Consider the following 24,313-nt stretch of genomic DNA (forward strand, 5'->3'; position numbering starts at 1 on the left):
GAAGAAAGAATCAGTGAGCGCAAAGACAAGGCAATGAAACTTATACAATCAGAGAAGAAAGAAGTTAAGATAACTTAAGGGATTATGGAATTACACCAAACAGATAAACATTAGCTCTATAGGGGTATCAAAAGAAGAAAAAGATAAAGGGGCAGAAAACTTATTTAAAGAAATAATGGCTGAAAACTTCCCACACTCAGGGAACAAAACAGGCATCTAGATCCAGCAAGCCTAGAGAGTTACAAAATGCCGAACCCCAAAAGATGAACACTAAAGCACATTATAATTAAAGTGTCAACATTAAAGACAAGGAGAGAATCTTAAAATCTTCAAGAGAAAAACAACTGCTTACATATGATATAAGAGAACTCCATAAGACTATCAACAGATTTCTCAGCAGAAACTTTGTGGGCTAGAAAAGAATGGCATTATATAGTCAAGTGCTAGAAAAAAACCCTACCAACCAAGAATACTCTACCTGGCAAAGTTGCTACTCAGAATTGAAGGAAAGAGTTTTAAAGAAAAGCAAAAGGGAAAAGAGTTCATCCTTACTAGACAAGCCTTACAAAAAACATTAAAGGAACTTCTTTAAGATAAAACAAAAAGGTACTAAGTAGTGGAGAAAAATATATAAAAGCATAAATCTCACTGGTAATGGTAAATATATAGTTGTAGTTTAAATCTATTGTAAAGGTGGTGATCAAACTAATATAAAGGTTAAAAGAGAAAGGTAGTAAAAATAATTATTACTACAATAATTTAATTTTCCAAAAGAGGCAAAAGACTTGTGAGCTGAAAACTATCAGACATTGATGAAAGAAATTCAAGAAGACTCAAATACATGGAATGACATTTTGTGCTCATGGATTGGAAGAATTTATATCAAATAGCCATAGCATTTTCAAGAAAAAAGAACAGGACCCTGGCTGGTGGGCAAATGGTATATAGCATCAGCCCAGTGTGTGGATATCTAGGGTTTGGTTCCTAGTCAGGGCACACAGGAGAAGTGACCATCTGCCTCTCTACCCCTTCCCCCTCCCCTTCTCTCTCTCTTTCTCTTTCTCTATCCCCCTCCCCTGCCCCTCCTGAAGCCATGACTTGATTGGTTACAGCGAGTTGGCTCTGGGTGCTGAGGGTGACTTGTGACCTCCACCTCAAGTGCTAAAAAGAACTTGGTTGCTGAGCAATGGAACAATGCCCTAGATGAGCAGAGCATCACGGCATAGAGGGCTTGCCTGAGGATCCCAGTCTTTTTTTTTTTTTTTTACTTTTTAAAATTTTTTTTAGAAAGGAGAGAGAGAGAGAGAAGGGGGGAGGAGCAGGAAGCATCAACTCCCATATGTGCCTTGACCAGGCAAGCCCAGGGTTTCGAACTGGCGACCTCAGCATTTCCAGGTTGATGCTTTATCCACTGTGCCACCACAGGTCAGGCCAAGAGGATCCCAGTCTTGGTGCATATGGGAGTCTCTCTGCCTCTCCTCCTCTCACTTAATTTTTTTAAAAAAGGAACAGGCCCTGGTCAGTCAGCTCAGTGGATAGTGTCAGCCTGGTGTGTAGACATCCTGAATTCAATCCCCTGTCAGGACACACATGAGAAACGACCATCTGCTTCTCTTCCCCTCCCTCTTTCCTTTCTGTCCCTCTTCCCCTCTAGTAGCCAGTAGCTCAATTGGTTCTAGCATTGGCCCTGGGTGCTGAAGATAAATTGGTTGGTCTGAGCATTGGCCTCAGGCACTGAGGATAGCTCGGTTGATTCAAGCATCAGTCCCAGATAAGGGTTCCTGGGTGGATCCTGGTTGGGGTGCATGTAGGAGTCTGTCTCTCTATCTCCATTCCTCTGACTTACAAAAAAGAAAAAGAAAAGAAGAAGAAAAAGGAACAAATTTGGAGGCATTTGCTCTCTGATTTCAAACTACATTATAAAATTGTATAATTATAACAGTATGGTATTTGTATAAAAACAGACATATAGATCAATAGAACGAAATAGAGAGCCCAGAAATAAGCTCACATGTATATGGTCCATTGAAAGAACCAAGAATATACAATGGGGAAAAGACAGTCTCTTCAATAGATAATGTTGGGAAACTGGACAGCCACATGCAAAAGAATAAAACTGGATCACTATCTTACAACATACACCAAAAATGAACTCAAAATGGTTTAAAGGCTTGAAGATAAGCTCTGAAACCATAAAACTTCTAGAAGAAAGCACAGACAGTAATCTCCTTGACATCAGACTCGGCAATGCATTTTTGGATATGAAACCAAAGCAAAAGGCAACAAAAGTAAAAATAAGCAAGTGGGGGGACTACATCATGCTAAAAAGCTTCTGCATGGCTTAAGAAACATCAATAAAGTGTAAAGGCAACCTATAAAATGGGAGAAAATAGTAGCAAATCAAATATCTATTAAGTAGTTAATATCTAAAATATATAAAGAACTCATAGAACTCAATAGCAAGAAAATAAATAATATTATTAATAAATGGGCAGAGCATCTGAATAGATACTTTTCTAAAGAAGACATACAGCTGGCCAACAGCTACACGAAGAGTTGCTTAGGATCGTTATACATCAGGGAAATGCAAATTAAAACTATGAAATTTCACCTCTCACCTTTTAGAATGGTTATTATCAAAAAGTCAAAAAATAGCAAGTGTTAACAAGGATATGGAAGAAAAAATGTTTTTTACTGTTGGTAGGAATATAAATTGGTACAGCTACTATGGATAATATTAGGGAAGTATCTGAAAAAATTAAAAATTAAACTACCATATGACCCAGCAATTCTACTACTGGGTATTAATCTAAAAGAAATTAAAACACTAATTTAAAAGGGTATCTGTACTCTCATGTTCATTGCAACATTATTTACAATAGTCAAGGTATGGGGACAACCCAAGTGTCTATCGATAATTGAATGAATAAAGAAAATGTGGTCGCCCTGGCCGGTTGGCTCAGCGGTAGAGCATCGACCTGGCGTGCAGAGGACCCGGGTTCGATTCCTGGCCAGGGCACATAGGAGAAGCGCTCATTTGCTTCTCCACCCCTCCACCGCGCCTTCCTCTCTGTCTCTCTCTTCCCCTCCCGCAGCCAAGGCTCCATTGGAGCAAAGATGGCCCGGGCGCTGGGGATGGTTCTGTGGCCTCTGCCCCAGGCGCTCCAGTGGCTCTGGTCGCAACATGGCGACGCCCAGGATGGGCAGAGCATTGCCCCCTGGTGGGCAGAGCGTTGCCCCTGGTGGGCGGGCCGGGTGGATCCCGGTCGGGCGCATGCGGGAGTCTGTCTGTCTCTCCCTGTTTCCAGCTTCAGAAAAATACAAAAAAAAAAAAAAAAAAAAAAAGAAAAGAAAATGTGGTCTATAAACACTGGAATACTATTCAGCCATAAGAAAGGAAATCCTGCCATTTGTGACCACAGGGATGGACCTTGAGGGCATTATGCCAAGTGAAATAAGTCACACAGAGAAAGAAAAATACCATAGGAATTTACATGTTGGTGCTTGCTAGAGTTGGGGGTGTGGGGTGGGCAAAATTGATGAAGTGGGTCAAAGGTACAGTCTTCAGTTAAAAAATAAATGAGTTAAAGGCACGCAGGGGTCGTCAAACTTTTTATAAAAACCGCCCACTTTTGCAGTGCTGGTAGACCTGGTCCCTACCGCCCACTAGTGGGCGTTCCAGCTTTCATGAGGGCCAATTGCGGGGCTGTTTGGTTGCACGGTAGGGACCAGGTTGACCAGCACTGTGGGCGGTTTTTATAAAAAGTTTGACGACCCCTGATTGGCTGTAGTTAACAATACCATAATACATATTAAAATTTTCTCAGAGAGTAAAAGTTCTCATCACAAGAAGAAAGAACTAGTAACTATGTATGGTGGTAGATGTTTACTGGACTTACTGAATGATTAGGCTGTCCACCTGAAACTAATATAATGTTATAGGCCATTTATATATCAATATAAAAATAAATAATATTTTTTAAAAACCAGTCTTATAAAAATAGAGTAAAATAGTGGTCACCAGTGGCTGGGTTTAGGATAGATAATGTTGAAGGGTACAAACTTATAACTAGCAGTAAATAAATTCTGGAGATTTAATGCACTGTATAGTGAATATAGACTATAATTTTGCATTGTAATCATCAAGCTTACTAAGAGACTAGAATTTAATTATTCCAACCACTAAAAAGAAATAATGATTATGTGATGTGATAGAGTGCTAATTATTGCTATAATGGCAATCATAATATATAAATATATCAAATTAACACTTTAAATTTACACAATGTTATATGTCAAATACAGGTGTGGGAAAAAGTGGGTTTATAGTTGTAAGAATGGAAACACAGAGTTTATTTTTCTATTATTATTTATGAATTATTATTGTGTTATTTTCTAGACAAACAACTGTGAACCTGCTTTTGCCAACCCCTTGTATATTTAGTAAAAAGGTAGGTGAATGGTATATGTTTTGTGCATTTGAGTGTAAACATAGATTCGATCCCAGCTCTCCCGTGAAGAAAAAAAAAGTGGACTTTTAGAGAGATAGTGTATTTATCACCTGTGAATGTACTAGAATACTTCTAGTATATCACAAATAAGGTAGCCACGGAGTATTTTCTTCTAAATCATATCTTTGACACATGGCAATTTGGGAACATCACATTTTGCCCTGCCGTAAGGTTTTATTGTTGTTGTTTGTTTTTACTGCAACCGGATTTTTTTTTATAAATTCTGTATCATATTTAAATTGAGTCTACTTATATACAGTGGGTACAAAAATCTAAAAAGTACAGCTTTGCGATTTTTATCTAGTGTTTATAATCATCATGTAATCACTACCAGATCAAGATATAGAATATTTTCAGCACCCTACGAGTCTCCTTTGTGCTTGTGCCGTTAATATCCACCCCTTCTTCAAAGGTGAACACTTTTCTTACATCTATCAACATACATTTGTGTTAGCTGGTTCTGAGCTTCACATAATGAATTCACACAAAATGGACTTTTGAACTTGTATTCTACAACCATGATATATACATAATTGCTCATTTGTTCCAAATGTTTTTGGTTGATTTTTTTTCTCCATAGATGATTATGTCATCTGCAACCAAAAATAGTTTTATGTTTTTCTTCTAAACCTATATACCTTTTATTTCTTTTTTTTTTTTTTTAACAGGGACAGAGAGAGAGTCAGAGAGAGGAATAGACAGAGACAGACAGACAGGAAAGGAGAGAGATGAGAAGCATCAAGCATCAGTTTTTCGTTACGACCTCTTAGTTGTTCATTGATTGCCTTCTCATATGTGCCTTGACCGCGGGCCTTCAGCAGACCAAGTAACCCCTTGCTCGAGCCAGCGACCTTGGGTCCAAGCTGGTGAGCTTCTTTTTTGCTAAAGCCAGATGAGCCTGCGCTCAAGCTGGTGACCTTGGGGTCTCAAACCTGGGTCCTCGGCATCCCAGTTTGATACTCCATCCACTGTCCAACCACCTGATCAGGCTATTTCCTTTTTCTTGATTTATTACATTATCAAGGCTTTCCAGTATGATGCTGAAAAGTAGTGGTGGGTTGATACCTTGCCTTGTACCTGTTCTTAGTGAGAAAGCTTCAAGGTTCTTGCTATTAAATATAATATTAGCTGTAGGTTTTTGTAAATAATTTTTATCAAGTGGAGGAAGTTTTCCTTCTATTCCTTGTTTGCTAAGTTTTTTTTTATTTTTATCATGAATGGGTGTTCATTTTTATCAAATGCCTTTTCTACATCTATTAATATGATTCTGTGATTTATCTTCTTTGGCCTGTGGATATGATGGCTTTCATTAATTGAAATGATAACAGTATCTTTTGACTCCTCTATAGTAACTATGTATAAATTATCCTATTCTACTTCTTTTTAATCTTTCCATTTTCCCTACAGTTTTTATTTTTGTCATTTTGTTCTTCTATATTTTTATTTTGGAAATTTGCACATGTATACAGATTAGAGAAAATGTAATAAATCTAATGTTCCCATCACCACATTTCAACAATTACCACACTTGGCCAATTTTGATTTTTATCTATCTTCCCCCAACCCATATGCCTCCAGATTATTTTGAAGCAAATTTCAAACAGCATGTCACTTTGTAACTATTGTGGAAAAGAGCTATAAAATGATAAAGACAGCCTGGCTTGTGGTAGTGCAGTGGATAAACATTGACCTGGAATGCTGAGATCACCGGTTCGAAACCTGGGCTTGCCTGGTCAAAGTACATATGACAAACAATCAATGAACAACTAAAGTGAAGCAACTGTGAGTTGATACTTCTTGCTTCACCACGCCTCTGTAAAATCAATAAATAAAATCTTTAAAAAAATTAAGACTTATAATTATAACAATACCATCCTTAGCTAAAAGAAATTAATAATAATAATTCCTTAATATCATAAAATATCCAGTCAGTTAATATTTCTTTAATTGCTGTGTATTTATATAAATATAAAAATAAAAAATATACATAACTTTTATAAGTTGTTTTTCTGAATCAGTATTTAAATAAGTTCAACTTATTGGTATTGATTGAATGTCTCTGACACATATCTTAAGCTTATTTTAATTTAAAGGTTTGGCCCTGGCAGGTTTGCTCAGTGGTAGAGCATCAGCCTGGTGTGTGAATGTCTTGGGTTTGATTCCCAGTCAGGGCACACAGGAGAAGCAACCATTCCTCCCTCTCCCCTTTCTCTCTCTCTCTCTCTCTCTCTCTCTCTCTTTTCCTGCAGCTATGGCCTGATTGGTTCGAGAGCATGGGCCTGGGCACTAAGGGTGGCTCTGTCTAGCCCAGGGGTAGTCAACCTTTTTATACCTACCGCCAACTTTTGTATCTCTGTTAGTAGTAAAAATTTTCTAACCGCCTACCAGTTCCACAGTAATGGTGATTTATAAAGTAGGGAAGTAACTTTACTTTATAAAATTTATAAAGCAGAGTTACAGCAAGTTAAAGTATATAATAATAATTACTTACCAAGTACTTTATGTCGGATTTTCGCTAAGTTTGGCAGAATAAATCTTTATAAAACAACTTACTATAGTTAAATCTATCTTTTTATTTATACTTTGGTTGCTCTGCTACCTCCCACCATGAAAGCTGAAATGCCCACTAGTGGGAAGTAGGGACCAAGTTGACTACCACTGGTCTAGCCTCTGCCTTAGGCACTAAAAATAGCTTGGTTTCAACCATGGCCCTAGATGGGCAGGGTATTGGTCCCAGACAGGGGTCACTAGGTGGATCTTGGTTGGGGTATATGTAGGAGTCTGTCTCTCTATCTCCCCTCCTTTCACTTGGAAAAAGAAGAAAAAATAATAATAATTTAAAGGTTCCCATTACTGACCACTAGTGATACTGGGCACATTTTCATTGCTTATTGGACATCTGTATGTATATTTGGTTTTGTGAAGTATCTGTTCAAGTCCTTTACCGTAAGGAAAGCCCTTGGACAGATATTGGGCTTTCTGCCCTTTTTTATTGAGATGTAAAAGTTCCTTATATGTTCTGAATATAAGTTTCTTTGCAATATATATACATATATATTCCTAATATATGTGTGTCTCAAATATTTTCTCTTATTCTGTGACTTGCCAATTTATTCTCTTATTTATAATTTCAATTTTTTTCTTCAATCTTAAATGAAATATGACAATGTCTTTAATAGTATGATAAATGAAAAGGCAGAATATAGTATTTTATACACAATGTGACATCGATTGCATAATAACAAAAAAGAAAAAAAACCACACAAACGTAGTAAAGTAACTACAGTTACTTCTACAGGTTAAAACATGGTGCTTACTTATTCTCTCACTTTTTCTTTTTTAAAAAATTTATTGTGTTGATATGGTTTCAAGTGTCGCACTCAATGTAGCACCCTCCACCCCCCCGTCGTGCTCCCCACGCCCCACGCAAAGTCTCTTTCCATTCCCACGTCACTCTTTTTGATGCTCCTTCTCTACTCATTCTTTTAATGGTATCTTGATGAGCAGAGGTTTTAATTTTGATCAAGTTCAATATATCAATTTTTTAATATGGTTCATGCTACTTGGGTCCTCTCTCCATGCACGGCAATGTAAAGGTGTTACATTTAATATTGTTAAACTTCATTATGATTGTTGGAGTCCGGGCGTAGAGGGGGCACCAAGCAGCGAAACCTTAGAGACTAATCCAGTTATGACATTTTTTTATTGAGATATAATTGCATATTATTAGTTTTGGTGTACAGCATAATAATTTGATATTTGTATATATTGTGAAATGATCATCACAATAAGTCTAATTAATATCTATTACCACACAGAGTTATAATTTTTGTGTATGTGATGAGAAATTTTAAGATCTCCTTTCTTAACAATTGTCATAAATATATGAAATGGTGAATTATTTATAACTAGAAGTTTGTACCTATTGTAGAAAGAATTTTTTTCCCTAAATCTATGAAAGTAAGTTGCCAACTTGATACCTCTCAACCTGAATACTTCAGTATCTATTTTCTATAAACAAGGACATTCTCTTACATGACTGTAAGACCACCGTTCAAATCATTGATACATTACTACCATTTAGTCCTCATTTAAATCTCTCCAATTGTTTCAATAATGTCTTTTATAGTAAAAAACTCTAATTTAAAAGCATATGTTACATTGAGTTGGTATGTGTTTATCTTTCTTTTCTCTTTTTTTTTTTTTTTTTTTTTTTTTTTTTTACAGGGACAGAGAGTCAGAGAGAGGGATAGATAGGGACAGACAGACAGGAATGGGGAGAGATGAGAAGTATCAATCGTCAGATTTTTTTTTTTTTTTTTTCTGAAGCTGGAAACAGGGAGAGACAGTCAGACAGACTCCCGCATGCGCCCGACTGGGGATCCACCCGGCATGCCCACCAGGGGCGATGCTCTGCCCACCAGGAGGCGATGCTCTGCCACCACCAGAGCCACTCTAGCGCCTGGAGCAGAGGCCAAGGAGCCATCCCCAGCGCCCGGGCCATCTTTGCTCCAATGGAGCCTTGGTTGTGGGAGGGGAAGAGAGAGACAGAGAGGAAGGGGGGGGTGGAGAAGCAAATGGGCGCTTCTCCTATGTGCCCTGGCCGGGGAACCCGGGTCCCCCGCACGCCAGGCCGATGCTCTACCACTGAGCCAACCGGCCAGGGCCAATCATCAGATTTTTGTTGCAACACCTTAATTGTTCATTGACTGCTTTCTCATATGTGCCTTGACCATGGACCTTCAGCAGACCGAGTAACCCCTTGTTTGAGCCAGCAACCTTGGGTCCAAGCTGGTGAGCTTTTTGCTCAAGCCAGATGAGCCTGCGCTCAAGCTAGCGACCTCGGGGTCTCGAACCTGAGTCCTCCACATCTCAGTCTGACTCTCTATCCACTGTGCCACCGCCTGGTCAGGCTGTTTATCTCTTTCAATTTGGAGTAATTCTTCAGTCTATTCTTGACTTTCATGACCTATGCACTTTTGAACATTATAGAGCATAGTTTACAGAATAATTATTTGTAAATATCCCTTAATTTGTTTTTTTTTCTGGTGATTTCTTATGATAAAATTGAGATTACATTTTTTTTTTGTGAGAATGTTGTAATATTGAGGATGCTTTCTTCTCGTTACATCCTGTCAGTATGAGTTCAGATTATTCCATTACTGATGTTTCTTGGAACAATGGATTAAGTTGGTAAAGGCACTGTAGCATTCTATTTTTCCTTTATAATTACTAAATATTTTATAGGGAGATACTTTGAGACTATATAATACCCAGTTTCTCAACAAACATTCCATTTATTCATTGATTTTTAAAAATATTTGTATGGATTCATGGTTTCCTACTTTATTCAGTGGGTTATAATATGTTATCATCAGTAATTTTAGAGCTCAAATTGTCCATGATGTGACTAGTGGCAGTCCCTTCAAGCTGGCTTCTGTGTCCTTCTGACATGTTCCCACGACTTTTTGAGCACTTTCATGCTTTTAGGCACTAGCTGTTCCAGGTTTTTCTATTTTTCTTGCTCCATTTCTTGCTCCATCCTAAAATCATCCATTTCTCTAAGGATCCTTGGTTTCTTTTATTGGAAAATAGCTTTTGTTTATTTTTATTTATTTATTTAGCATCTGTTGAATTTATTCATCATAACCACAGAGGTACTGTCTGCATGCTGTCACACACAGACACAAACACAGATACAGCACAATATCCATATTTAGCCCAAGTGCATTCTTTCTGAGCCTCATTTATATGTCTCCATATGCCACGGCCCGTCATTTAAATAATGGATACTAGTCCCTGCTGAGGAGTGGGGGTGGCCAGCATCTGTTCCTTAGCCACACAGAAGAGGTGCTGGCTCACTGGTTGGTATTGAACGGCCTCCGGGTTTGAATAGAAATCAGAGAATGGCTGAGTTTCAGCTTAGTGCATCCCAACCCCCTTTGTTTCACCAAGGGAAAAAAAGAAAAGACAATAAGAAATGCCAGAGATAACTTTTGTATTAGTGGCAGAATTTGGGCTAAGCTCCATTTGAAAGAGAAAGAGTATTTCTTTTTTTAATTATTATTATTCAGTGAGAGGGCAGTAGGCAGAGAAAGACCTCTACATGCGTGGACCAGATCAACCCGGCAAGCCCACTAGGGGGCGATGCTCTGCCCATCTGGGACATTGTTCTATTGCTCAGCAACTGAGTTCTTCTTAGCACCTGAAGGGGAGGCCAAGGAGCCATCCCCAGCATTTCAGGCCAACTTACTCCAATTGAGCCATTACAACAGGGAGAGAGAGAGAGAGAGAGAGAGAGAGAGAGAGAGAAGTCAGTAGTGGGAGGGGTAGAGAAGCAGATGGGCGCTTCTACTGTGTGCCCTGACTGGGAATCGAACCTAGGATCATCCACATGCTGGGCCTATGCTCTACCACTGAGCCCACCGGCCAGGACCAAGAAAGAATATTTTAAACTGCAAAGTACTCCACACAAAAGATACTTTGTGAGACTGTGATTGGTTGAACATATATGCACTCCCTCACATTTCTGTTCCATTAAACCTTACACATTAGAGCCATTGGGCAGGTATTTGGTGGTCCTCACTCCCTTCTCTGTCCCTTACAACCTTATCAAAATGTGCACAGTCCTTGGCGAGCATACCTTTCTTTATTTTTCCCAGTTTTATTTGAGAGGAGTGTGCTTTTCTTGAATGTGGAACTGAACCACCCCTTCCTCTTTCCCATGTTGATGCCTAGCGTTCCCTCTCAGAAGCTCTCTTGAAGAACCCGGCTCTGAAGGCCAGGACTTATTTAAGGAACTTTTATTTGTTCCTTTTTCTACACTTTTTATGATGCTTAGGGAGAGAGAGGCTTAGAACATAAAGCTTCGGGCAGTGCCAAGGAGAGGTCTATTTTTCATCCCTTTAAGAATAGTGTGTTCTTCGTGTAGTAGAGAAATTGGTAGAAATAAAGAAAAATTTGCTTAAATTTTTAACACAATTTAATTACAAAGATAATACACAAATATAATCTTGAAAAAAAATCAGATATTCTAGGTAAAGCTAAATCCCTTTGATACCACCTATAGCCCCACTCTCTCCTCTGGAGATACATAGCTGTTAACGGTGCAGTGGGTAGCCTTCCAGGCCTCTCCCCTGCTTTTACATAGATGCATGTCTCTTGACACAGGCCGTCATTGTCTTTTTATAAATGATAAAATGTTACACAATTAAATAGTTGCAACTTGCCCTTTTCTTGGGGGGTAACTAATAATAAATCATGGAGTGTTTTCCATATCTGTGTAAAGACTGGCCTCACTGCTGTTTACTGCTGTAGAACATTGTATAGCACAGGTGTTGTTTGCTGCAATGATGGACATACAAGTTATCATTTCAGTTCCACAAAGACTTTATTTCTCAATTAACTGACTCTACTTAGGTCTACTTTTGGCCATCTGTCCTGTAGGGTAGGTTTTTTTCCCACTCATTTCACACAGAGTATGCATTTTAACATTTATTGGGCCTCTGTCACATCCAAGCACTGTGCCTGGTGCTAGGACTCCAGACATGGGGATGACCTTGTTCTTTCCATCAGAGAAGTCAGTCTTTCCTGAAACAAATTCTGTATATTATGATTTCACACGCTCATTAAAAACCTACTGAAGCCCTGGCCAGTTAGCTCAGTTGGTTAAGAGTCGTCCTGAAACAACAAGGTTGCAGGTTTGATCCCCGGTCAGGACACACACGGGAAGCGACCAATGAGTACACGAATGAGTGGAACAACGAATGCTTCCCTTCCCCCTTCCCTCTCTCTTCCTTCCTTTCTCTGTCTCTCTAAAAATCAATAAAAATGAAGCCCTGGCCCATTTGGTTGGAACATCGTCCCTGAGCACAGAGGTTGCTGGGGTTCAATTCCCTGGTCAGGGCACATATAGGAGCAGCTCCATGTTCCTATCTCTTGCAAAACAAACAAACAAATAAAACAAAACAACAACCACAAAAACCTATTGAATGGATGCAAACTGGGAGACTAGGAAAGCTAGTCTCCCCTGCTCTCACCCCAGAATGCCCTTGGTGCCAGCACAGTTTTGCAGCAGCTATGGCTTTGACTTGTGTGTCTGTCCCCTGGGAGCTGCAGCAGGTGCGTGTGCTCTGGGGAGCCACCTGTTTTGTTCTCTGACCAGAAAAGAGAATAGTTTTACAAGAACAAATTGTAAAAACTGGGAAAATGTTAATAATGTAAAACACCTGATTTGGATTGATCAAGGCCACTGAATCCACTAGTTCTTGTCCAGAATAACTTGATAATCACATTTGAGGACTACATCCCTTCCCCCACAACGTACCGAAATCCAAGAGAAGAGAATTGCTGTCCTGCAGGGCATGTGCCGAACTGACAAGATTAAAATGAGCTCAATTAGCAAGGGCATATGCGTGCGTTATTAACCATGCACATTATGTCATGGGCTGAGGGCGATGTTGATCAGGGAAAACATTCCAGTCCAGGAGATTTTTAAAAATTAGTTGTCGTCCAGCATCCCCATTCTTAGGTTCATATCTAACAAATATATACGTATATTCACCAAGAGACTGTTTGTAACAGCTCTATTCATAACAGCTAAACCTGATGCACACCAACAGCTGGATGGATAAATAAATTGCGATAGAGTCACACAATTGAATTTTATATAACAATGAAAATAAATGATCTGCTATCATATTTGACAACTTAAATGAATCCCACAAACATAATATTAAATGAAAGAAGATAGGAGCCAAAGAGTACATACTTTATTTTTCACTTGTATAAAGTTTAAAAACAGGCAAAACTAAGCTGTAGTTATAGAAATTGGGACAGTGCTTACCTTTGTGGGGAGGTGGTGTTTAGAAAATGGCATAAGGCAAGTTTCTGGGGCACTGGAAATGCTGTTTGCAGCACTGGCTGCAGTGGTGGGATTCAGCTGGTTCGCACAGACCTGATACCTAATATTTTGTTGAGTTCAGCAAACTGGTTGTTAAAATGACACTTGTAATCACAGCTTTCTCTAAGGTGGGCACTTGGGCAGCTGCTTAATGTGGGAATCACAAATTTACATTTATTACTCTTTTAACATTCATCTGCGCAATAGTATATTTATTCTAAGCGCCCGTATTAATGTTCACTTTGTCCATAGGTGAAAAAAATTGCCAGTGAGCATGCCAATCAAAAAGCAATATGAAAATACCTTAACAGTTTTGTTGTTTTTTTGTCAGGTATTATTTAATATTTTTTCATTAATATTTTAAAACTCATATACCATAATCTAGTTTTGTGTACCTCTTTGATTATTTTATTTAAGTATTAAATGCATGAAATAATAAACTACCTTTTGGTATATTGCTTTTTTATACTTAAAACAGTCATAGGGCAGAGAACTAGTTGTTAAATTATTTGAATCCCATCACTGGCTGGTTTCCATGGTGTTGTGCAAATTCAATAGACTGTAAGTATGTAGACTTTCTGTGTGTATGTTATACTTCAATAAAAAAATTGTAAAATTAAAAATAAGTAAATAAATAAGCAATATTTTTGATGCCAGTTCCTTTGTAGACATTCTCAGCATCTTCTCCAGACATCTCCATGACTCCGACACAAAGAGCACGCTGTTCTTGTTCTGCCATGATGACGACAATTGGATGGACCACAGCAGGGTCAAGTTTAGCTCCAGGAGAGGTTAAGCCTGGACACCTGATATTTGTGCCACTGAGTACAAATTTGATGGCTCTTTTATCAACCTGCTAGTGTGGCAGGATAAAAGGATATTTGTGAAGTGATCTGAGGGTTGAACTAAAAACGCCCTTCTCTTTATCTAAAAAAATAGTGACTCTCTGTTTAGTGTAAGGACTTCTATATGTTCATGGCATCACACTATTTTGACAGGGTCTTTCTTAGGCATGATTTGATTAAGTCATGGCTCAATACCTGGAAATTGCTCTATCAACTGCTTCTTAATACCATTTATAACTGAGGTTTTCAGCTGGATGCAATTGGACACATTGTCTTTTTCATCAAATTTCTTGAACATGATTCAAGGTGAAGGAGGCTATAATAGGGAAGGGCCTGGAATGGGGAAAAAATTGAATTATCAAGGATCGGCAAGATCCCCTTATAACAAGAAAAGCCAGCCCTGACAGTTGGAGCTGTTGTCGTTCTTCTTAAATAGCTATCAGAAGCCAAGATTTGGGTGTCAGGTGTACTCATATATTTTAAGAGGGTTACTGCACTTAAGCTCTCTCAGTGGAAAGTACTAGGAAATACACCCAAGAACTACTGAATCAGAGTTTCTATTTCCCCAGGAAATTCATATGCACATTGAAGTTTAAGAAGCATTCTCATGTAAAGTAATGAGCTACTATCCAAGCCAGCTGTTGGAGCATCAGCTATTACAGCTGCATCTCAGGCACTGGGGAGAGGAAAGAGAAAAAAAGTCTCAGTTCCCTGTTGAGTCAGCTTCCTTTAATCCCACAAGACTATAGCAACAATTCTGCAAAATCTTATTGCTTAGAACTTAGTCACATGGTAGAGAACAAGGGAGGCAGGGAACACTAGTCTTTCAGTTGGGTCCATGGCCAGCTGAAATAAAATTTGCATTCTATTTCTAAGGACAACAGGGAATGATGGATATTGAGTAGGTTACATGAGTCTCTGCCCCTCTGGGCTTACTTGGTAATCCCTGTGTCCTCTCTGCATACTAAGAAGTTATTGGCAACAAAGTCAGCACTGGGCACAGCTACCAATCACCCACATGTGGACAGCAGGGAGGTCACCATGGTCAACCCAAAATTGATACACAAAAGTAAAATCTGCCTTTTATGTAGACGCTGTCAACATCATGCCCTCCTACCCTGCCTTCTGCCTGGCCCTAGACCGGACCTCAGGCCAGACTTCAAGGTAGAATAGAAAATGTGGAAGACACAGCTTAAAAGAATAACTCAGCTGGCAGACTTCAGGCACAGACTTCCCACGTTTCATTTCCAGAGCCATCACTTACTAGCTTTGGACTTTCAATTAGTTATGGCCACTTTAACTAACTTTTAGTAAGTTGCTCCAGTGATGAAAGGCCTCACTAGGCCTCAATGTCTTCACTTTAAAATAGTGATGAGTACAGGACTAGCTCATGGGTCGTGAAGATGTAATAGCAATAATTCATGAAAAGCTCTTAGAGCACCTGGCCCATCCAGAACTCTCTATAACTAGTAGTTTTTATTACTGAGCAGAACTACCAAGAGCAAAGATATAATCTCCCTGGAGATGGTTGCCAATCCTGACAGTGGACTTGGGCCCAGAGACCTGTTTCACAAGAAGCACAGAAACTACCAACTTGGAAATGTCATCAATTTACTTAATACTTTCAGCCCAATATTCCCACCGGTTTAGAGAAGATTGCAACTAGCTTTGTTTACTGTTTAATACCCTTGTGATCAACACCCAAGATTTGTCTGTTTATTGTTTTACAGCACAATATATTTTCTGTCCTTGAGTTTGGCTTCCTTTCTTGACTACTTGAACTACTTCCAACACATTTTTAAAAACAATACTTAAAAAAACCAAACAAACCCAAAAACCAATGTTCTAGTCAGGCGTCCCCAAACTACAGCCCCCGCAGGCCGCATGTGGCCCCCTGAGGCCATTTATCCACCCCCACCCCCACCCCCACCCCCCCCACCCCCCGCCGCACTTCTGGAAGGGGCACCTCTTACCTCTTTCATTGGTGGTCAGTGAGAGAAGCACTGTATGTGGTGGCCCTCCAATGGTCTGAGGGACAATGAACTGGCCCCCTGTGTAAAAAATTTGGGGACCCCTATAAGATACAGCGTTTGACTTGACACACATCCTCTCTGTGCTAAAACCTGCACTGTCTCCTTCCCAGGACTTAGAAAACCCTGGCAAGTCCACATCTGTCACTGGATACACAAAAAGTCACACTATCATTTTCTTAGACAAACATCCTGGGAAATTTGGCTTGTCTTACTTTGTCATTAATACAACCGGTTTTGCTGAGTACCTTAAAGGACCTTGAAAGACCAGTTCTTGTTATTCTAATCTCCTCTTTGCTTTATCATTTTGGTTTATAATTCTATATTTGCCAATGGCTTCTAGGTACCACTGAAAGAAATACTTAAGACAAACAAAGAGCATTTTCTCTTCTTGGGATTCATGTCTCCCTGACATGATGGGAAAGATTTAAAGAACACCAGAAGCACGTGAGTGCGTCCTTGCCGCATTTATGTGAAACTAGGACTCAGTGTTCCTGCAGCGTTTGCTTTCGCTCCTTCTGCTACTTCCCAGTTTGGCTGAAACTGTTGGAACTAACCCCTCTGCCCTTTAAACCTCTGATTTAAGCTAAAATGACCCGTGGTTGGCTACTTCAGGGACCAGGGAAGTGAGTGAGAATAGTAACAGTGCCCCCTACTGGTATGTGCCTATAACAGTGAATTTGACAATCTAAGGAGCTCTGATAGCTGGCCTGATGACATATGCAAACTGGTGACCAATGCTGTTATAGAGTGGCGCTCGTTGCCAGTCTGTCATGGAGGCCAGACACCAGTCCTCTGCATTAGCTCTGCAGTGGGCTGTGGAGCTACGGAGCTGGTTCTCCCTTTTCCTGGTACCAGTATACCTTTTCCTTTGGGAGATATCTACCCCACTCCAGGTGAATCTAGTGGGAGTTTGACAAGCCACAGTATCTGATCCTGTCTATTGGGGTGAGATTATGACTCAACCAGACCAATCTTAGTCCTAAATCCTTGTTGAGTAAGCCAGAAAGTTAGAGGTCATCTTTTTTTTTTTTTTTTAAGATTTTTATTTATTTAAAACTTTTTAAAGAGAGAGAGAGAGAGAAAGTGGGGCAGGAGGAGTGGAGAGTATCAACTCATAGTAGTTGCTTCTCATATGTGCCCTGACCAGGAAAGCCCGGGATTTCGAACTGGCGACCTCAGCATTTCAGGTCGACACTTTACTTACTGTGCCACCACAGATCAGGCTGGAGGTCATCCTTGACACCAAACTCTCCCTTTCCTGCCACATCCAAGCTGTCAAGGGCTCCCACTGTACCTCCTAGCTTTCTTTCCTGCCTGTCCATCTCTCCTATCACCCTAATCCCAGCTGTGATCATCTCTCTCCTGAACAACTAGCTGTATAGCCTCCAAAACAAGTTCCCCACATCCATCTGAGCCACCTCCATCTGGTCTACTGCAGCTGGAGTCATCCTTTCAAAGAACAAACATAATTACGTCATCTTACCCATCCCCCACTTCTATTCCGGCTTTTGTTGGCCTTAGATAAAGACAAAATTCCTTAATGTGGTCCACAAGTCACTCCATGGACTGCTAACTCCCCATTTCTCCTGTCTCATTTGCACACCCTCCGCAGGGTATTTTCATTCTAGCTACTAAGGCTTTCTTGCATTCGCAGGCCCTGGTATTAACATGCTGCTTTGTACACACTGCTCCACCCATTCTAAATACCCTTGTCCTAACTCTTCAACCAGGTTATTCACCCTTTTTATTTTAGTGCATACATCATTTACTTAGGGGAGCTTTCCCAGACCTCCAAGGTTGAGTTCTTATGCACACCCTCATAGCACCATCTCTCTCTTTCTCAATGCCCTTGATACTGCAATTTTGCACTTACTGGCCAATTAATTTATATCTGTCTTTTCCACTGATTATGAGCTTCATGAGGCTAAATGTGGTGTCATTTTGTTCAATAGTATTTGTTGAATGATTGACATAATAAATTGGTCCAAGAGGTGGGCACCCAACATAGGCTGGGCCAACTGGAGCGTTTCCCCAGAACTTCCCAAATCAAAGGTGGAAGAAAATTTCTCTCTTTTCCTTTGGGATAATGAACTACCAGGGGGCAGGCTCTGGGTGGCAGATGACCATCTTCCCTGCCTTATGGTGCTTATTGGCATGCAAAATAAAATCTGGCCTGTGAAGAGGAAAGCCAGTCTTGCTAGAGTGGTGACCCTCATTCCATCCCCTGGCCTCTGAGCTCAGGAGTTCCTCCCTCTGCTCTCCAAGATGCCCCAAGTCATTCCCATCTGTGAGAGCTAATAAATAAATCGCCAGTTTATGTAAGCTTATCTGAATTGGGGTTTCGTTACCTGCAGCAGAAAGACTTTTGGCTAAGACAAGTTAACCCAGTGATGTAAGTCACAAGAGATCTAAAACTAGAGAGACATAGAGTTAGGAGTTTAAAAAATAATCAGCCTAAAGGTAAGTTAAAACTGTATTTCATATGGCAAATTTTTTTTTTTCTTTTTTTTTTTTTCATTTTTCTGAAGCTGGAAACAGGGAGAGACAGTCAGACAGACTCCCGCATGCGCCCGACCGGGATCCACCCGGCACACCCACCAGGGGCGATGCTCTGCCCACCAGGGGGCGATGCTCTGCCCATCCTGGGCGTCGCCATGTTGCGACCAGAGCCACTCTAGCGCCTGGGGCAGAGGCCAAGGAGCCATCCCCAGTGCCCAGGCCATCTTTGCTCCAATGGAGCCTTGGCTGCGGGAGGGGAAGAGAGAGACAGAGAGGAAAGCGCGGCGGAGGGGTGGAGAAGCAAATGGGCGCTTCTCCTGTGTGCCCTGGCCGGGAATCGAACCCGGGTCCTCCGCACGCTAGGCTGCCGCTCTACCGCTGAGCCAACCGGCCAGGGCTCATATGGCAAATTTTGACTACTGCAATTAGACCATATGGATGCCCATTGCCATCTGCCATAGGAAAGGTAGCCGTAACCTATTGGCAAGGATCGGGGACGTGGTTCAAGTGTTTCATTCAAAGGTTAAGTCCATCCCTGCAGCAAACAGGCAGCAACTAATTTACCCAGCTATCCGTGCTTGCAACACACATGTATTGTGTACCTACTATGTATACCACAGATACCATAGGGAACATAGTTCCCTTGAGAAGTTTCCTGTAAGGTTTGGTAGGGTGAATGGCATAGACATAAGTAACAAGATAAGAAATTCTCAGATCTACTCTCAGTTAGCTAACCTTTCACAGGCTTCATGAGAGGCAGGGCAGCATACCACGAAGAGCCTGAAAGACCTGGTTGTGAATTTTGGCTCCTTTACTGACACTGAACCCTACTTAGTTTCCTTTGCTGCTAATGGGGATAATAATACCCTTGCACGTTATCAGAAGAATGAAAACAGATAAAATATATAAAGCATCAGCTGAAAGGCTTTCAGTAAATTGGAGTTAATGTTATTATGTGTTCAGATGGTACTTTGAGAACAGCCTGGAAAGAACCATTATCCAAAATTATATACACACACACACACCCTACCCACCCACCCCGGTCACCCAGAGTATTTAAAATCCCAAGTATTAGGAATTGGGGTTTGAAGCTCACAGTTTGTTGTTGTTGTTGTTTTTAAATCAAGTGAGAGGCGGGGAGGCAGAGGGACCAACTCCGCATGTGCCCCAACCAGGATCCACCCGGCAACCCCCACTCCTGTCTGGGGTTGATCCTCTGCCCATCTGGGGTCGCTGCTCCACTGGTCGGCAACTGAGCTATTCTAGCACCTGAGGTGAGGCCATGGAGCCATCCTCAGAGCCAGGGGCCAATTGCTCATTCAAGCCATGGCTGCAGGATGGAAAGAGGGGAGGGGGAGGGGAAGGGGAAGAGGTGGATAAGCAGATGGTCACTTCTCCTGTGTGCCCCGACCAGGAATTGAGCCCAGGACTTCTTTCTATACGCTGGGACCAACGCTCTACCGCTGAACAAAATGGCCAGGACAGAAGCTTACTGTTTAATGGCTAGAAAATCCCTTTTGAAATGCAAATGTGTTACTTGAAAGCGTGAAGAGTGACTCATTGCATAAACAGTTATCAAGGATGAGGTAAATTGATCAGCAAAGAACAGAATAACACTTGGAAAATAAGGCAAATGATAATATGACCTATGTGACCTAAGACAATTGACTTTGCTCTTGTTGCTCAGTTTCTCATCTGAAGACCCTAATAATAATAGCATCTGTCTCATTGGACTGTTTTGATAATTAATCAAGATAATATAGGAAAAGCACATGCTACAGTGCCTGGGCAGGTCAGAATTGGAGCCAAGGCCTGTCTGAGTGGTTAGGAAGCACTTGGAGCCCCAATCCACCAGCAAGGAGGGAGCCAGCAGAAGCAAAGCGAGTGCTCAGGTTCACCTGCCACCCAGAGCAGTTAAGGATGCTATGGTAACATGACCACAGAGTACTGCTTCTTCCACCCTCATCAGCTCCTTTCATTTCCTTTGATGTATGCAGGAGTGAGATTCCTAGATCATATGGTAGTTGTATTTTAATTTTTTGAGAAAACTCTACACAGTTTTCCATAATGGTTGTACCAATCTACACTTCCATCAACCATGTGTAAGGGTTTCCTTTTCTCCACATCCTCACCATCATTTGTTATCACCAACTGAAAATGGCCAAGGAAAGGATGACAAGCAAGTGATGCAAGTGGATCCTTTCCTGGTGGCAACCTGGAAAGAAAGAGAGAAAACAAAGATGTGACCAGATCTCTCTTACCCCGAGGAATTTTTTTCCCTAAACTTCCACCAGTTCTTCAAATGTCACCTTTTAAGGTCTGTTCTCTCTTCTTATACTTTCTAAGCCTAAGATATGCTTTGTATCTAATATTCTGAAAATTTGCTGAAAGCCTTTCTGCTTGTCACTTTCTATATTTTATCTGTTTTCATCCTTTTAATAACTTGCAAGGGTATTATTTTCCCCATTGAAGCACAGGAAACTAATATAAATACAGAGAACAGAGTGGTGGTTGCCAGAGGTGTGGGAGAAATATGTAAAAGGATTAAGTACAAACTTTCAGCTATAAAATAAATTCTCTTAAGTCAGTGGTTCCCAAACAGGGGTATTTTGTCCCCTTGGCAATGTGGGAAGACAATTTTGTTTGTCACACTTGGAAGAGGAGTGCTCCTAGCATAAAGGGGACAGAGGCCAGGGGTGCTGCTCCGCATCCTACAATGCACAGGGTAGCCTCTCAACAAAATATCCTCTCATCGAAATGTCAGTAGTGCCCAGGTTGATAAGCCCCCTCCCTGGGGTGACTCGTGTACCCAGCTAGGTTCTGGAAGCACCAAGGATCCTCAGTCTTCATTCTTGCAATTGAACCCGAATCTGGATAATTCCAGATTTTTTTTTTTTTTAAATCAAAAACCCCTTTAAAGAGAGAACCTACATTCCTGCAGGCTGGTCTGAGACTTATTTATACTAGAGGTTCTTAACTCAGGGTCTGGGGCTTCAGGGAATTGAGGATCCCCCTGAATATTTTTATTTATTTTATTTATTTTATTTTTTATTTTTTTTGCTTTTTTTCTATTCTGAAGCTGGAAACAAGGAGAGACAGTCAGACAGACTCCCGCATGCGCCCGACCGGGATCCACCCGGCACGCCCACCAGGGGCGACGCTCTGCCCACCAGGGGGCGATGCTCTGCCCCTCCGGGGCGTCGCTCTGCTGCGACCAGAGCCACTCTAGCACCTGAGGCAGAGGCCACAGAGCCATCCCCAGCGCCCGGGCCATCTTTGCTCCAATGGAGCCTTGGCTGCCGGAGGGGAAGAGAGAGACAGAGAGGAAGGGGGGGGGGGTGGAGAAGCAAATAGGCGCTTCTCCTATGTGCCCTGATCGGGAATTGAACCCTGGTCCCCCGCACGCCAGGCCAACGCTCTACCGCTGAGCCAACCGGCCAGGGCTTATTTATTTTATTTTTGAGAGAGAGAGAGAGAGAGAGAGAGACAGGAGTGGTGGGGGATGAGAAGCATCAACTCATAGTTGCTTTACTTTACTTGTTTTATTGATTGCTTCTCGTATGTACCCTCACATTGAGGGGCTTACTTTTTAAATCCAGGTGAGAGATAATGGTGCTTAAACCAGGTTAGAAGTAGGAGAAGGTGAGAAGGAATAGAAATCTGGATATGTTTTAAAGAAAGAGCTATCAGGCTCTGTCCATGATCAGAAATGGGATATGAAAGAGAGGAGTCAAGTAAACAAAGGCCCCTTCTATAGCTTAGCTCAAGTCCTGGAACTGTCTTAAGTTGTGTTTGCACATTTTATGTATTCAGTTTTAAGTATCTCAAATGCTAGACTAACAAGCATAACCTTTCCCAATACTTAAAGGGCTATAGAAAATCTAATAAATTAAATGATTAATGACAGTGATTTGCTAGTTACCTTAAAAATTACAGTATTGTTAATAAACTTGGATAAATTATATTATATTTTTCAGTTTTAGAAAAATCTAGGGCCCTGGTCGGTTGACTCAGTGGTAGAGCATCGGCCCAGTGTGTGGATGTCCTGGGTTCAATTTCCAGTCAGGGTACACAAGAGAAGTGACCAACTGCTTCTTTGCCCCTCCCCACACCCCTCCCCTTCACCCCCCTCTCTTCTTCTTCTCTCTCTCTTGTTCTCTCTCTCTCTCTCTCTCCCTCCGCCCCTCACAGCCATGGTTCAATTGGCTCGAGCGAGTTGGGCAGGGGTGCTAAGGATAACTTCATGGCCTCTGCCTTAGGCACTAAAAATAGCTCTGTTGTGAGCAATTGGGCAATGCCCCAGATGGGCAGAGCATCATCCCATAGGGGGCTTTTGGGGTGGATCCCAGTCAGGGTACATGTGGGAGTCTCCTGCTCTAACTTAATTTTTTTTAAAAAGAAAAATCTAAAGTCCACAATTGATTATTCAACTATATATTTTACATTGAAAACACAAAGCTAGTATGTTGGCTATCCTACAATGCCAAGTCCTTTTAAACATAAAAAACATTGTAGGTACCAACTGGTAAATATTACATAGGTCATATCTAAATTTAAAAAAAAAAGAAAGTAGGAGAGATACAGAGAGAGATTGCTATATGCACCCTGACCAGGATCCACCCAGCAACCCCCATCTGGGGCCAATGCTCTGACAATTTGGGGTCATTTACAACCAAGCTATTTTTAGCACCTGAGGTGAGGCCATGGAGTCATCTTCAGTGCCCGGAGCTGACGTGCTCAAATCAATTGAGTCATGGCTGTGAGAGGGGAAGAGAGACAGAGAAAGAGAGAAGGGGGGAGGGGGGAGAAACAGATGGTCACTTCTCCTATGTGCCCTGACCAGGAATCAAACCTGGAACTTCAACATGCCAAGTTGACCCTCTATCACTGAGCCAACCGGCCAGGGCCAGTACACATCTAAATTTAACACAAGACTATTAATACAATGCATTTAACTTTATTATCTCTAAAATTAAGTCTAAGATTTTCTAGGGGAAAAGTCACATGCCCAGTAAGAAAATAGTTGTTACCCTAGGTGAACAGAGGTTACATTCTCATGGATGGGACTGAGACTGCTGATTAATCAGGTGGAGATGTCTAGGATACAAGCTCTGAAGATGCAGAGATCCTAAGAGAGTGTTGTGTGTGTTTCACGGAGCAAGCTGAGCCTCCATGGAAGGACTCCTTGCCCTCTCTGTAGGCTGAGGTGGGGGCGGGGGGGAGTGCAATAACCCACATCCCCTACAGCAGGGGTCTCAAACTCGCGGCCCACCCACCAATTTTGTGCGGCCGCAGACTGGCCCGCAGACTAATCCACGATGTTTGATTAGTCTGCGGGCCGCACAAAATTGGTGGGCAGGCCGCATGCGGCCCGTGGGCCGTGAGTTTGAGACCCCTGCCCTAGAGTCATGTTACTTATTGCCCAATTCTTTCAAAATTTCCTTCTACTTTATCCCCAGATTTGATTAGACAATATTTTATAACCTCCACACTGCTTGCTTCACTGCTTGACCAGATTCAACT

General features: G+C 41.3%; 1 pseudogene; it reads right to left on the reverse strand.

Moving 5' to 3' along the window:
• Positions 1 to 10,254: 10,254 nt before the first annotated feature.
• Positions 10,255 to 16,398, reverse strand: LOC136329564 (malignant T-cell-amplified sequence 1-like; annotated as a pseudogene).
• Between the last annotated feature and the right edge of the window lie 7,915 nt (positions 16,399 to 24,313).

Source organism: Saccopteryx bilineata, chromosome 3 (genome assembly GCF_036850765.1).
Source record: "Saccopteryx bilineata isolate mSacBil1 chromosome 3, mSacBil1_pri_phased_curated, whole genome shotgun sequence".
NCBI lineage: Eukaryota > Metazoa > Chordata > Mammalia > Chiroptera > Emballonuridae > Saccopteryx > Saccopteryx bilineata.